This window comes from Lemur catta, chromosome 10 (assembly GCF_020740605.2).
Source record: "Lemur catta isolate mLemCat1 chromosome 10, mLemCat1.pri, whole genome shotgun sequence".
Classification (NCBI taxonomy): Eukaryota; Metazoa; Chordata; class Mammalia; order Primates; family Lemuridae; genus Lemur; species Lemur catta.
This window is the reverse complement of record NC_059137.1, coordinates 57,325,617-57,341,379: the sequence shown is the minus strand read 5'-3', so window position 1 is coordinate 57,341,379 and position 15,763 is coordinate 57,325,617.

Here is a 15,763-nt window from a genome sequence, read left to right as displayed (position 1 = left end):
TTCACATTATCTTAATTAAAAATTTAAGCATATGCTACAAAAGTTTTAAAATATCTCCAGGATGTACATGAAATATTTTAAACAAATTATCATATAAAATAAAAACCTCATACCCTTATTCTTCCCCTACATTTTAATCATCTCAATATCAGTCTTACTGGAACTATATAATCATGGCAATTTTAAATCGCCTATCTGCTCTAAACTCACTGCAATTCTAAACTTTTGGCACATAACACTCTGTGGCTGTTTTCTTACTTGGCTCTTCTTGGCAAAGATGATCAAGATCTGGAATGACTGCATCCCATATAATTCTTCCCAAATGTTTCCCTTCCTGACATTCTTTAGCCATGTGGATTATTCTCATTTTCAAAAGGTGAAAAAATGCCAGAGAAATATAAGTTTATGTTTGGATGGTATAACCACATTGCAAATTAAGGCATGGAGGGTAAAACTGTGTGTAAGATGTAGGACTGAAAAATCAAACCTCACCCAGAACCCAAAAACTCATCTTTTTTAGTGGAACAAGAGGAGAACTAGTAAGTGCACAGAACTGAGCCATAGCTCAGATTCAAAACACGTGTGTATAGGAAAAATAAACAAAACAAAAACAAACCCTAAAACTGGGCTTATTTTCAATGCAAGTTTTTGTTCAGTTGCGCAGGGCATGGAGAAGCCAAAAATGAGCTAATTTGCAGTGCCATTTGCATTATCTGCCAGGTGTTAAACTCATTACAGCCCATAGCATCATGTGCTGGAGTCATCCATTCCTTCATTAGTCATGCTCTCTTTATGCCCTCCAGTGCGTATATTTTGAATGGACCTTCAGGGGGAAAGATCCAAATAGTTTTGTTATGGCTACAGTCTGTTTCCATTGGTTGAAACGGAAGCAAGTTCAACTTGCTAGAGAACTTTAACAGTAAGTCTGCTAACAACATGGATGAAAACCTTCTCTTTGCTCAATTCATTGTTAGATATTTTAAATGATACAGAAGAAATGGAAAGCTCAGTCTGAGTGCCAATGTGCTCCTCTATAAAGTGAGGGTAAAATGGCAACCACCTTGCCCGATTGTTGTGAGAACAAGAAATGCATGTGTAAGTGAAAGTCGGTGAATGGTGCATATTATGTGCTTAATGAATAATGACTATTGATAACTAATATATAATTCTCATAAGTAAGAAGAATATCACCATCAAATAATTGACGAACAAAACAAGGAAGTATGAAATTAGTCTGTATCCTGAATGAACCACCCAACATTCACAGATCATTTAAAAAGGTGACTTGCAAGTACACTCCCTGATCTTTTTGGTAAAATAGCATTCTATAAAAACCTAAGTATAAGAAGACTAAAAGAACCAGGTGACAATTTTTGCTGCTCTCAGCTGGAAAGGATGATGGAATTGTACCCAAGGGTACCTTTTAATAAAGTTCACTTTATTATTCTCTAATATATTTTAGCAAGCTTCACTGACTATAACCATGAGTTTCTTAAATGAGAGATTCCTTTTCTTTTCAGAGGAGCAAATCAAGATTTCTTATCATAGTTAGAGTGTCTGGAAGACAAATTCATACCTCTTATTATTCAGTGGGTGGGCTACTATTCTAGACTGGGTTAACTGGCTTCACCAAGCTGTAGGACTTGCTATAAAAAAATAAGGCCATATATACAATGATTATTTGGGAGATAAAGAGCTCTAGAATTTCTTTTACCAGAGAGCTTCTGGGGATTCTATTTCAATAGTCTGGACATTTTTTTTTTTTTTTTGCTTGTCATAAATTAAATAACTTTTAATCTTCATAGAATGAAATGCATCAATGAACCATAAGATGACTGCAGCCTGGTATAGAATGAAGCATAGTGCAACAGATTCAATGAGGACTTCTTTCACTTTTGTGTCTAAAGGATATGAATTTAGCTGCCAAAAGAAAGACTGGAGGTGTATCCAACTGACGATGTAATGGGATTTTCAGCGTTACAGTCTGACTCCATCATGTTAGAGGGTCCTCCTACATTAGGCTATGAGAGCAAATATAATGATGCATATTTTATAAATTTGGATTCTCTTCCTCCTTTCTTCTTAAGACTTAGCCAAAAATATAATTTTAAAAAGGGAGTCTATTTATGTTGAGGAATAGACAAGGCAAGAATCATCCATTCCCTTGTCATTTACAAATTCAATTTTAAAGGCTAACTTTATTCTGAATAGTCACTGATCCCTAGAGTTTTATCTCTAAGTGACTTCTTGTTAAAATGGAGATTGACTCTAAATTTGCAATTCCCATTGGGCTGCAATTACCATATTTATTCACATAATCTACCTGTTATTTTTACCCTGAAATTGGGAGAAGATATTATATAAGCATCTGCCTGCTAGTCTAACTACTACTTTTAGGAAATGTTATTGATACTGCAAATCTGTTTCCTGGTTGTTCAAAGAAAAAAGTTTCACACTTCAGCCTAGTAAGAAATCAAGGATAGAATTAATTGGAATTGAAATGACCCCAGAATTTTTTTAACTTATTTTTTTTTAATAGTGTAGAAAGAAACCTCTATTTAATGAAGCAATACTTGTCTATAAGAAAAAAATATTTTTTTGAAAGACTAGTGGGTGATGTTTACATTTAATACAGCTAGATAAAGCTAGATAAGAAAATCTACAGCAAGCTAGGGTAGAGAGCACTGTTTGTAACATTTAATGATTTATATATTAGTGAGAAAATAGTAAGTTCAGCTATGTTAGCTGCTTCTGACTGTGTGGTTGTTTTAAAGCATGAAATTAAATGACTGCGCTCCCATCCACATGTATTAAGGAAATCAAAATGGAAAGATAACATTAATTTTCATTTCAAACTACAGGTGAGGTTGTGAGTAGAAGTATACATAGAAATACATGATAATTGTGTCTTAGGAAAATATTAAAAATGCCAGTAGACCTTTCCAGCTCCACTCTTCTACCTTCAACCACTTGATTTTGTTTTCCATACCAAATTACTATGTGCTAACCAGTAGCCCCAAAGATGGTTAAAGGTGGCAGAGGAACAAGTAAAGTGTAATCTCCATCACCCTCCAAAATCTCTGAAAATAGTAAAACATAAGGGAAAATTAATGTGTTATACAAACATATTTTCAATAGAAGTCCCTGATGAATTTAAAAAATATATTTAATTTTTTATGTGCTTGGCTCTATTTCATTTTCTAAAATACTCCAATAGACCTAATATCAACCTATCTATATTTCTTTCTAAACATTTTGAAATAGCTGCAAACTTTCCGTCAATTACATCCTCTTCTCAGAGACCTTCATGCCCTTACCCTTCTACACCAATCTGGACCTGTTGCATTAGATGCCTCTGTATAGTTATTTTCCTGGGAATTTCCTTTACCCTTTTCCTGTGTTTGACTTCCTATTACTTGGATCTTTGTTTTACTTTCTGTGGTTTGCACTCCCAAGTGCTGTTTAAGCATATCTTCTAGTGGTTTCTTATGAAAGATTAGATAGGCAAAATATTTTAAAAATCATTTCCCGTCTGAAGTTGCCTTTATTATATCTTCATACTTTATTGATAGTTTAGGTGGATATAGAATGCTAAACTGTAAATCCTTTTTCCCCTAGAATTTTGAAGGCTTTCCTGTCCTTTAGCATGCAGGTATTCAGTGCTGTTTTGAGAGCTACAATATCATTCTTATTTCCATTCCTTAGTATATAACCTGTGATCACCACTGCCCTTCCTGCTGTACCCTTTGTGTTTAGCATCTTTAACTTGGTCATTCTATAATTTTCCCATGATATGTCTCACAGTAGTGTATTTTCCCATATATACCTGAGTTCATCAGATTGAAAGGATCCTTTCAGTCCTTCAATTCTAGGGCAATTTCCTTTTTCTTTTCTCTCTCTTTTTTTAAAATTTGATTTCAGCATATTACACGGGTACAAATGTTTAGGTTACATATATTGTCTTTGCCACACCTGAGTCAGAGCTTCAAGCATGTCCATCCTCCAGACGGTGCACACTGTACCCCTTAGGTGTGACTATACCCATCCCCTTCTCCCCCCTCCCACCTGCCCAACACCCAATGAGTGTTACTACTATATGTGCACTTAAGTGTTGGTCTGTGAAGTCAGTTAATACTAATTTGATGGTGAGTACATGTGGTGCTTGTTTTTCCATTCTTGTGATACTTCACTTCATAGAATGGGCTCTAGCTCTATCCAGGATAAGACAAGAGGTGCTAGATCACCATTGTTTTTTGTGGCTGAGTGAAACTCTATGGTACACATATACCACATTTCATTAATCCACTCATGTATTGATGGGCACTTGGGTTGTTTCCACATATTTGCAATTGTGAATTGTGCTGCTATAAACATTCTAGTGCAGGTGGCTTTTTTTATAGAATGTCTTTTGTTCCTTTTGTTCCTAGTAATGGGATTGCTGGGTCAAATGGTAGTTCTAGTTCTAGTTCTTTGAGGTATCTCTGTATTACTTTCCACAGAGGTTGCACTAGTTTGCAGTCCCACCAGTGGTATATGAGTGTTCCTGTCTTTCCACATCTACACCAACATTTCTTGTTTTGGGACTTTTTGATAAAGGCCATTCTCATTGGAGATAAGTGATACCTCATTGTGGTTTTTATTTGCGTTTGAGGGAAATTTTCTTTTTATTATATCTGTTATTTTTATTCTTTAGATTTTTTAAGTTGTCCCTTTGTGGAAGTCATTTTAATCAGATGTTGGATATATGGGATTAATTCTTACATTTAAAAGTTTTCTTGTAGAGTATCATTTTTCATTTTGCTTTCTTTCCTTCCTTCCTTCTTGTTTTTTTTAAGGACAGAATTTCTCTCTGTCACCCAGGCTAGAGTGCAGTGGTATGAACATAACTCACTGTAACCTCAAACTCCTGGGCTTAAGCAACCCTCTAACCTCAGCCTTCCAAGTAGGTAGGACTACAGGCATTCACCACCATGCCTGGCTAATTAAAACAACAACAACAACAACAACAAAAACTGTAGAAATGGGGTCTTGCTATATTGCCCAGGCTGGTTTCTAACTCTTGGCCTCAAGCAATCCTTCTGCTTCAGCCTTCCAAAGTGTTGGGATTACAGGTGTGAACCACTGTGGCCATCCTATCACTTTTTCTTTTTGCTCAATTTTTTAAGAGGTTCTGTAAACTTTATTCCTCCTTTTATATTTCATCTTTTATAATGTTTTAAATATCTAGGTTCTTTAAATTTTTCTCTGACTGTTCTATTTTAATAACATCCTGTTCTAATTTCATGAATCTAATATTTTAAAATTCTACCCCTTGATTTTTATCTTTTTGTTCTCTTTTATATTTAACTGTTCTTCATATATCTGATCTTCCTTGACTTAGCTGAGTGGTACCTTAAGAAGCTCAGGAAGCCCTTATGGGAAGTGCTGTGTCAGCATGTGTGTGTTGGAGATGCTTGTTAGTTCAGGAGTTTTATAATGTGGGGATCAGATGATGTGATAGCTGCTATACTTTGGAATGTCACCAGCTACATATCATTAGATGTGGATATTTTCTCAAGCAACATTATGTTTCTACAAAGAAGAATACTCCAATTTTATTCTTTGTTCTGGTACCCTGGGAGAAGATTTGTGTCTGGGAAGGATATTTGAGTCCCTTTTTTTTTTTTTTTTTTTTCAGAATTTCTCACCAGTGCCTCATTTTGGCATTCCTTCGCTCTGATATTCTTGACTTTCAGTTCAATTTCTCTGAAATTTTATACCTCTGATCTTCTATAAAAATGAGGTGTAGTACCATCGTTATGTATGAACGTAAAAAGGGATTTGGTGATTGAAGCTTATCCTAAAGACTTTAAGACAATCCCCTTGTTTTCCGTATTAAGCTCTTAAGGTTCCATATACTGATAAATCCAAGTCCTTAGCCTTTCCAGGTTTTCAGAGTGGTGAGAGTGAATTGGCACATTTGTCACCATTATCTAAGCTGTTGGCACTTAATTTTCATATTTCTGTTTTGCTAATTCATCCAATTTCCATCTTCCAAAACTTTATTGACGTCTCAACCATTTTTATTCCTTCCTGTTCAGTGTGTCTTTGTTTTATTGTTTTTAAAATTCCTTAACTGCTATTTTAGAAGTGTTTTTGAAGACAGCAGGTATATACTTTGAGCTCCATATGCCATGTTTTTCCTGAAAACTGTAGACTATATTTAAACACAGGTTGATCATGAGATTTGTATTAATATGAAATTTAGTATTATAATTAACTTCTAATACCAGAATACCACACAGACAGAAATGGTTCTTGATATGTTACATAATGTAACGTAGGATTAAATCTGAATGAGAGTCAAGAATAAAAACTAGTATGGTTTTATTGGCCATATGATATTAGGGTTTGGGCTGGGAATTAGAATGAAAGCCAAGTTTCTAGGAAATAATGACTTAATTTCACCAATTGAGAGAAAAATCAGTACCAAATCATATCATGTAACATTTCTTCTTTGAAAAACATATTTAAAATAATAATTATACTAATATGTATATGACCAGACTGTTGACTAGAAAAAATTACAAGGAAAAATTTTTCTAGTTGAAGCTTTTTTCTCCAACTACCTAAGTTTTATTTTCTTTCAAACTATTTATAAAAATTTTATTTTCTCCATATATTTTAAACTGTTATGTAACATATATTAAACTGTGTATTTAAGGGGGAAAAGTGCTATAAGTGTACTATGTGCATGTGTATAAGTGTGTGTTGTGTAATATATATATAAATATAATAGACATGTTTTACTCATTTAGCATTTTGTTGAATAAATATGATATCAAATTAACTTAAAATGCATGCTTATAGGACTATCCCTTTGAGAGCACAGCATTATCATTTAGAGGTGGAAAAGATAACAAATCAATGAGTCTGTGGCATATATAAGGACCATTATGGATTGCTTTTGACATACTCTGGCTATAATAATGACATTAAATCAATATGGCTCTTATATTATTTTTACTGTTTATATTTTCAACAATTGCAAGCTACAAGTTATGATCGAATTGACAAATAGTAGATTTTGTCTCTGTTACAGAAATGAAGCATAATTTTGCATTCTGGGGCTGTTTCTCTGTGATTGAAATACCAGCTGAAACCTACAAACCACTGAAAGAGATAAGACCATACAGTGATACAATCTTTGATTTCAAACTGGAAACAAAAAAAGATACAAGTCTTCCCAGTTGGCCCAAATGTTCACCCACTTTCCCACAAACATCAATGTAACTGTCATAAGAATTATCAGATTGATTCCTTCTGCTTGATAAAGTGTCAATAACTTCTTGTAGCTGTACCGGGAAGAACTCTTGTAGACCTCTCAGGATTTGTTTGTGGCACAATTACTTTATTCATAAACATCTATTTGGAGCCCACTATCTTCTAGATACTCAAGGTCATAGAAGGAAGAATAAAATGAAGTCCCTACGTTCAAATTGTTCTACATTGTTTGGGAAGTATGGACATATAAGCATATTATTAACAATTGAATACAGGAAAGGGGTATTAGAAGTTTATTTAGAGTGCTGCAGGATTCGCTGAATGAGACACATACACAAATTACGGTATCATGACAAATGCAGATAATCCTTTTTACAGAAGAGTTAAGGGGCTGTCTTTGCAGGGGAAGTCATTGTGTTCTTATTGATCTCTGGCTAAAATTTCTTATCCAAAGTCAAGGAAGAGGAAGCCAAAGTATAATCACTTTAAGAAATGAAAAATAAGCATCACGTAAAAATCAATAATTGAAAATCTGTTTTAGGAAAACAGATGTAAAAATTTATAAATTCAAAGATAAGTTTACAAGATGGCACCTTTTAATATTTTTAACTATTTTAGGATGCCTAATTATCCTATGTTTAGCTAAGAAAGCCACAGTCCATGATGGGCTGTCAGGTAACCCATGCCTTTTCTCTTTCCTTGCTTAGTAAAAATGCATTCTAATGTTTCTAATCTGTCAATTCAGTGGAAAAAGGGATGATAGTGAACTTTGCACCTGTTACACTGTCAGCCTGTTCTTGATGAGAAAGGAAGCATAAAGAAATCAAAGGGTGAAGATATTCCAAGCACTACTTAACACGATTTTTGGTATTTTTCAGAGATTCTTAACTAGCATCATTAATAATATACTGAAATTTGCTGGTAATGATTTCAAAAAGACTCTATTACTATAACTATTTTTTGAGAACCTATATATAAAATCTTATTTTTCCCTTTTTTACCATAATATTGATTGAGGAAGTATCACATCAGGTAAATTATAAAGGCAATTTTGCTTAAGATAAATTTCACAATATTAAGCTTAGAGGGAAAAAAATCTTAAACTGTAACTTTAATTAAACGAGGAACCAAAGTAGTTCTTGGCATATTGCCTTTAGATGAAATTAGTCTATTTGAAAGATACCAAAAAATTCAAACAAAACCCATGAAATCAAGCTAATTAAGCATATTATAATATGTAAATATAGTAGACCTTTCTCTAAAAGTACAAATAATTCTCTCATTCACCTAATGTTCATTTAGGAATCTTTTTCCATCATCTCAGTATTTTGCTTGACATTTATAATGTTATATACACACAGCATCAAAACCTCAACAAAAGATTACCAGGATTATAACATACACATTAAGTGAGAAAATTGAGAATTGACAAAAATTGACTAGTTCTAAGTCATACAAAGACTAGACTTAATCCCAATAGAATTGAAATATTGTGTTGCACAGCTTTTACAGTCCTAACAATGATGTCTAAAGAATCCACAAATTTCAGTGGTTACTTTTAATTTAAAACTGGAAGGGAGAAAGATTGTTTGAAGATAAGAAGTCAATTAGTATGGGAAAAAATGGGAATGATTTGTAAAAAATGTATGAGTGCTTAGAAATAAAAAAACAAGTAGAATGATTTGGATTAGAGTCAATACAATTTAGATGTAGTAGATATTGGTCTCTCCATGGATAAAACTGGAGGATTTTCTTCTGTGATACATGTGCCAGTTTTGAAATATCCTAGCTCAAATATAGGAATAAAGCTTTTTTTGGATGCTGCGACTGCATAAAGAGTATAAGGACAGATTGCAAAAATACTAGGTGATAAGCTGTAATGTATGGTAACCTTCTGAAATTTTTCCCAGATTTTGGCTAGCCTGCTTTCACGGGGTTCTGAGAAATTAAGGTTGACTTTGGGGCCTCTGTGAAGGGGTCTTAGGTAATTTTTTTGCTCCTTTTATGTCCTTTGGGCCTTTCTTTAGAGGAGGTTTGGTGTTAAAGAAATATCCTAAATTTGGCCAACCTGTACAAAGATGGAAATTCTTAGGAATTGTTTTAGGTAAAATTCCACTATGAATGGTTAGGAAAACATTCAAGATTTTGGCAATTCCTCCTAGCATCCCCATGATTTCTGAAGAGGTCTAAAATCTGAATAAATGAAGTAGATTATTGATGTAGTTCCTAAAGCAATGTGAGAAAGTAACAAATTCAACATATCTTTGGCCCAATATTTTCCAGGCATAAAAGGAAGTAAGACATAACTGATAGAAATCAGACCATGCACAAAAGTTAGAATTTTAATGAAAATGGGATAAAATTATCCATAATGCTTTTTGAGTTATTGATGCACATTGACATGCTGTAGAATATTCCCTGCTTGTCCTTCCTTATCCATTCTCACCTTTCTTCCCCCTCATTCTGCGCCCAGTGAGTTCATTTACTGACTGAATCAACCAGGCTCTCATGCCTCCTGGCTTTTTATTGGTTCAGGCACGGGGAGGTACCAGCAGAATATTGAAAGGTAAACAAGACGAGTTGTGGTATATATTTCCCTGGTTCTCTACCTGCCATGGCACTTTGCTTTTCTTTACTTGAGGTCAGGTTCTTGTTGGGGGGCCCTCTTCAACAGCACAGGTCTTTCTGGGTTCTGATAACCCCATGTCCCATCAAGCCAACATGTAGAAGTAGCTTTCAGTTAAGCCTAGGATGCTTCATTATTCTTTAACCTGTCCACCCCTCTGTAAATAGTCAATTAAGCTCTCCGCTATTAAGCACACTCCTTTTGAGTGTGCTCTCAGTCTCCTGACAAGATCCCGATTGACAAACCTGCATGAAATTGTTACGTGATCATTTTTACATATGAGAAAAGCTAGTAGGGAGCTGACAAATAGTACGTGCTCATTGCACAATAGACACAAACAAAGGTGTCCCCATGAAGAGTTAACAGGAACAACCACAGTTATTTTTAAGTTTTAATGGTTTATATTGGTTATTTTTCTATGGAAAAATTCTCCTTTGCCTTAGAGTTCATAAGTAGCATGCTTGTAAGTTAGAGCGCCCTAGTTATAAATTGCTATGAGTATGCTTCCCGGGTTACCTTAGAGATTGTATCTCTCAAGTATAAAGTGGCAATTATGGTTTGCAGGGGCAATCAGAAATAGTATCTGTTTTTGAACCTCGGGAAGATACAAAGGTGGGGAGGTTTTTCAGAGACCATCAAATGTGGCTTCTCCTATTACGTGGTCTCACATACCCCGATGGGAACAGCTTGTAATGCATCTATTATTCTCACATTCTGGAAGACTTACTAATAAGCCTGGAGCTTTTGATTTAAATATCATAGAATTAAGTGGTTATTTGAGAAAACAGGCCCATCGATAAATAGATGGCAAAATACATATTAACTGCGGCACATAATTACATATTATGTAATCACTTCTGTGGTTGTTACAGGCCAAACAATAGTAGACTAGTGAGGTGTACATTAAGAGCAAACTGTGTTATTCAAAGGCCTACGGCTCAGAACACACTCCTCAAGGAAAATGGGTTACATGCTATTCACTGCCAGATTAGCTAAGAATACGTCCCTATTCCCTGAAGATTTAACCTCTTACACTAGGAAATGCTGTGGAGGTGGTACTTTAGAAAATCTAGTGTCGTGACGACTATACCCTACAGCTGTTTTAACAGCTATTTTATGTTTTCTTCAGTGAGACAAAACTAACATGTTTTTTCTTGAATGTGATCTTAAATTCTAGTTCAAAGTTGGGATTTCAGGGCTACCCCTAGCTCTGGTTCTTATGATGACACCTGTTATAGCAAAGAGACTTTTAGGTGGTTTCCATGGTCTCTTCCTCCTGATTTCCACGTTGTATCATCCTGTCCCATTTGAGGGTGGGCAAAACCTGTGACATGTTTCTAACCGATAGAATTTGGGAAACATGATAGAATCTTACTCTCCTGATTACGAATCATTGTATTAGACTCCATCTTGCTATCAGACTGGTGACAGAAGGAAAGAAGCCATGCAAGGGAGGGGGGCCTATAGGAAGGGCCATAGACAAGGAGCTTCAGGCAGTCCTGGAGTTGAAAGAAGCTTCTAGCTAACAGCCAACAAGAAGATGGAGCCTTCAGTCTTACAGACATAGGTAATGAATTCTGCCAACAACCTGAGTAAACTTGGGAGTGGATCCATCACTAGTTAAGCCTCCAGGTGAGAACTAATCCCTGGCTGACACATTAATTGCATTCTTGCACAGGACCCAACTAAGCCATTCCCATACCTATCCATAGAAACTGAGATAATAAATATAGTTGTGAGTTTGTGGTAATTTTTTAAACAGCATAGAAAACACATATGCCCAATATATACTTGGCTAATAAACATTGACTGAGTGAGTACCATGAACCAAGCATTTTTCACAGTATTAAAGAAGACTGCAGAAGAGATAAATCCATGCACTCAAGGGAGTTCTGATAGGCAATTTCTGTAGACAATGTAAGTGACTAAACAAACCCAATGGGTAAGATGTTTTCCTTTCCCATGCAAACAAGGAAAACTATTTACAGTGACTGTTCTACTTTAAGTGGATATGAGAGCAGACTTTAAAGGAGGTTTACAAAATGGTATTGAAATTTTTACCAAGCTCCGTCAATTAAAGTTCGATGTTATATATTTTTGCCATTCTGCCATCCAGGACAAGGAATTGCTATTCTCAGCCACAGGAGGTTGTGTATTATTGCTGTGATGTCCAATAACATCAGGTAGAGATAAAATTTCACAACATGTCACAAAAAACAGCAATACTAAAAGAAAATCTGTGGCTTGACTTTGTGTTCATTATCCCACTAGCTTATATCTCCAGAAACCTATATCAAAACTATATCAGACAGTTGGTCACAGTCTTAGGTGAAGTTTTCATCAAAGCTTTGAGTGTCAATTTTTTGAATAAAACAGGTAAACACAATAGATGACACTAAAAGGGGCAGAAAGGGAGTTAGAGGGATATATATATCACAGATATATATAAAATATATATATTTTTAAAAAGCTGGGCAATATTTAAACTCTTGCCAGGTCTCATATCTTTTTTCCCCCCAATATTTGAGGCTTCAGCGGTATACATCAAAGTAACAGAAGAGTAGCTAAATTCTGAAGTGCTTCTACAGCAATAATTAATATATGGGGCCATTGACACTAGAATTAATCTTGGAAACCACTCTCAAGGTGATGGGGAAAATAAATGGGCCATGGGAGTGCCCCATAGTGCTACACTGACACTGTTGGGTCCTGTCATTGATCATTGCTGATAGCGAAGAAGTGATCACTCACAGGGCAGACCTAATAATAGACTTCAAATATGGAAGGATGCTTACTCACTTCTATGTTTGGTAACAGTCCACGTTTAATGAATAATTTTTTCCGCCCCAAAGGTCAGAAGCAACAAGCCTTCCACTCTTCGTTTTCCACTGTGTTGGAGGCCAGTTAATTCACTATCATGAAATAGCCCCTTTGGGTACTGATTTATTCCAGATGTAAATATGTGGCTTTAAGAAAAGTATAGAGGAGCCTGGTTTTAGTACTACTGCATGGTTACCAAACACGTAGGCATTGCAGATAGAAGCAATTCTGCCCTGATCTAAGCACCCAAAGCAGCTAAAAACTGAGGGAACACTGGGGTATAGCACATTAAGTTACACTGCATTTTAAGTAGTCATCTTGCTTCAGAAATGAGAGGCTGAATGTGTTTAGAAATACTTTCATTGTGCTAATATCACAATACAGATTTCTCCTTCCTCAGACTGTCTCCAGCATAAACATACTGCTTGATAAAGATGACAGAGTTAACATGATTGCTAGGCAGCTGTATTGTTATTCCCGCAGATAAACACACTTATTTCCTTTTCAGATTATTCCTGGTAAGGAATTTCTAGATAAACATATTGCTTTCTTTTGGATTGATTGTGATCTTATTCTAGGTAATCACATATGTATCCTTCATAATTTAATAAGACTGGATTTAATGTGTAGAAAAATTTAGAGGAAAGAGGTGGGCTAGTAAATTATGTTTTTTTCAGGGCACAACAAGAGCAGAGATGTTATTGAGAAACATTTGGAGTCTTACACAAGAGAAGGAATCTAAATTGCACAACACAGGCAGGTTTCCATCTAGATTGTGAGAACTAAGCATTATCTTGGGATCATGGAGGAATTTTATTCAAAAATATCAACTGTGCTGGTGAAACTCAAACAAATGCTTCCAGAAAGAAATGAGGTAATAGCATGGATCAAACAGTTATTCATTCTGCTCTTTAATTCCAAAGAAAGTTATCATTCCTCTCTGAGTTTTACATGGAACTTCTGTTTTACTTGTTATATAGAAAAATGTTTATTATCTGCAACAACTACTGGTTATGAAGATCAGAAGGCATCCAAAGGACTAAATGTAGCAGCCTAGAGTTCAAGAGTGAGGGAAAATGCAGGGTACATACAGCCTCATGTTGAAATTGGTTAAATTACAAAGTGCACCTAACAAAGGATTCATTTTTATCTGGGAATCCCAGCTTGCACATTGATACTTTCAGGTCTTTAGAGGCCCTTTTGTGAAGGGAAGAAATAGTTTAGTGGGACCCCAATGATAGAACCAATGTTGACAATGGCAAGTTCACTACCATTAGAAAAAATAGTAGATAGGTGTATGTCTGTCTGTGTACATGTGAGTATATGTATATATGAAGGAATAGAAAGATTATTTTTGTTCAACAGTGTAGCTAGGATCAATTTGTCTAGAAAATAGATTTATTTTAATGAAATTAATTAGAAACAATTATTTTTTAAAATAATTAAACAACAAACCAATTATGCAAGAACCTTTTTTTTTTTTTTTTTTTTTTAACAAATAGGATGTTGCTGTGTTGCCCAGGCTGGACTTTGAACCCCTGGGCTCAACCAATACTCCCACCCCAGCTTCCCAAGTAGCTGGGGCTATAGGAGCTCTACTGCACCTGGCCTAAGAGCCTATTTTTATTTTTTTCTACTAATAACTTTTTTCCCTTAAGATGAAGAGAATAAAGTCTCAAAGGGACTGTTCAATACACATTTGGGTATAATGATTACCCTCTTCCCTGACTACAGCAAGTATACTTAGATCAACTTAGATGAACCACAGATTTCACAAATCGGGGGCACGCAGAAGAGAAGACTTTTCTGGGTGTGGTTTTTTTTTTTTTTTCCGGTTAGGGATGAGAGGAATGCCAATAAGTAGAAAGAAATATAGGAGCTGGGTCTTCTCTCTGCTGAACTATTGTATTAGGGCAACACAGACGAATTGGGGCTTAAAGGCACAGGCAGGAGGACTTGAGGAATCTTCTGTCAATAGGCCAAAAAGGAAAAAGCTTGTAGGATTTACTTTCTTTAGTGCTTACTAATGCCTTCCCACAGGGCTTGTCCAAGGCACCACTCTGAGACTGTCCCCTGCATCCCCTTTCAGCAGGCCTCACCCTCCTTGGGAAGGAGTGATAACTTTTGCTCTCCCTTAAACGTCTGCCTCTTTCATGAAACGTTTTCTCCAAGCCATTGTGGACAGAATCCTGTGTTATATATTTGCATATATATTTGCATTAAAAACATTACAATTCACTAAGGAAGAGAATAAAGGCACATTTGTGATGTACACGGGCTGTGGAAAGAGTTCTGGGTTCCAATTCAAGCTCCTCTTTTCTGTTTGTGCCACCTCGTTCATATTATAAGCTTTTCTGAGAATCATTTAAAAAAGGGCCACAGTCAGATACTCCTTACATGATCGATTTGAGGACTACATGAGATAATACATGCAAAAGCAACCAGCCTAGTACTAGTAAAATGGGCAGGGAGGGTCCTAACTTTATCTCACTAGAGGAATGTAAGGCACAAGCAGCAGGTGGAGAGTTTTATGAGACTGAAGGACATTGCCTGCACTCTAGATATAGCACCATGATGCTGTTGACTCAAGATTTTTAAATGATAGGTTAATCTACACCTGAAATAACTTTTTTTTTAAAAAACAATAATCTTGAATGACATGTACAAACACGAGCAATTCTTGCAAAGTCATGGGGTTTGGAATAGGAGCCTGTGGGGAGCTAGAAGCCACATCTCCCTGGTTCGGTCACCCTGTAGTGTTGACCAAATTCCAAATACTTTCAGATTGACAACTTTCTCGAATGCAGCAGCAATCCTGTGAAATAGGTATTATTACCTTTATTTTTAAAATGAAATGTTTAAATGAGGCCAAGGGAGATTAACTGGTTGTTAATGGTAGTGCTGGGATTTCACCCAGCATTTTGGATTCAGAGTCAGTGGGTGCTTTGCACTTTGCCCCTGTTGAACTCTATTCTACAGTTATGAGAAATAACATATGGTGGACTAGTAGTGATGACATTATACATAATGGATCATAAATTATCAAAGAATTTT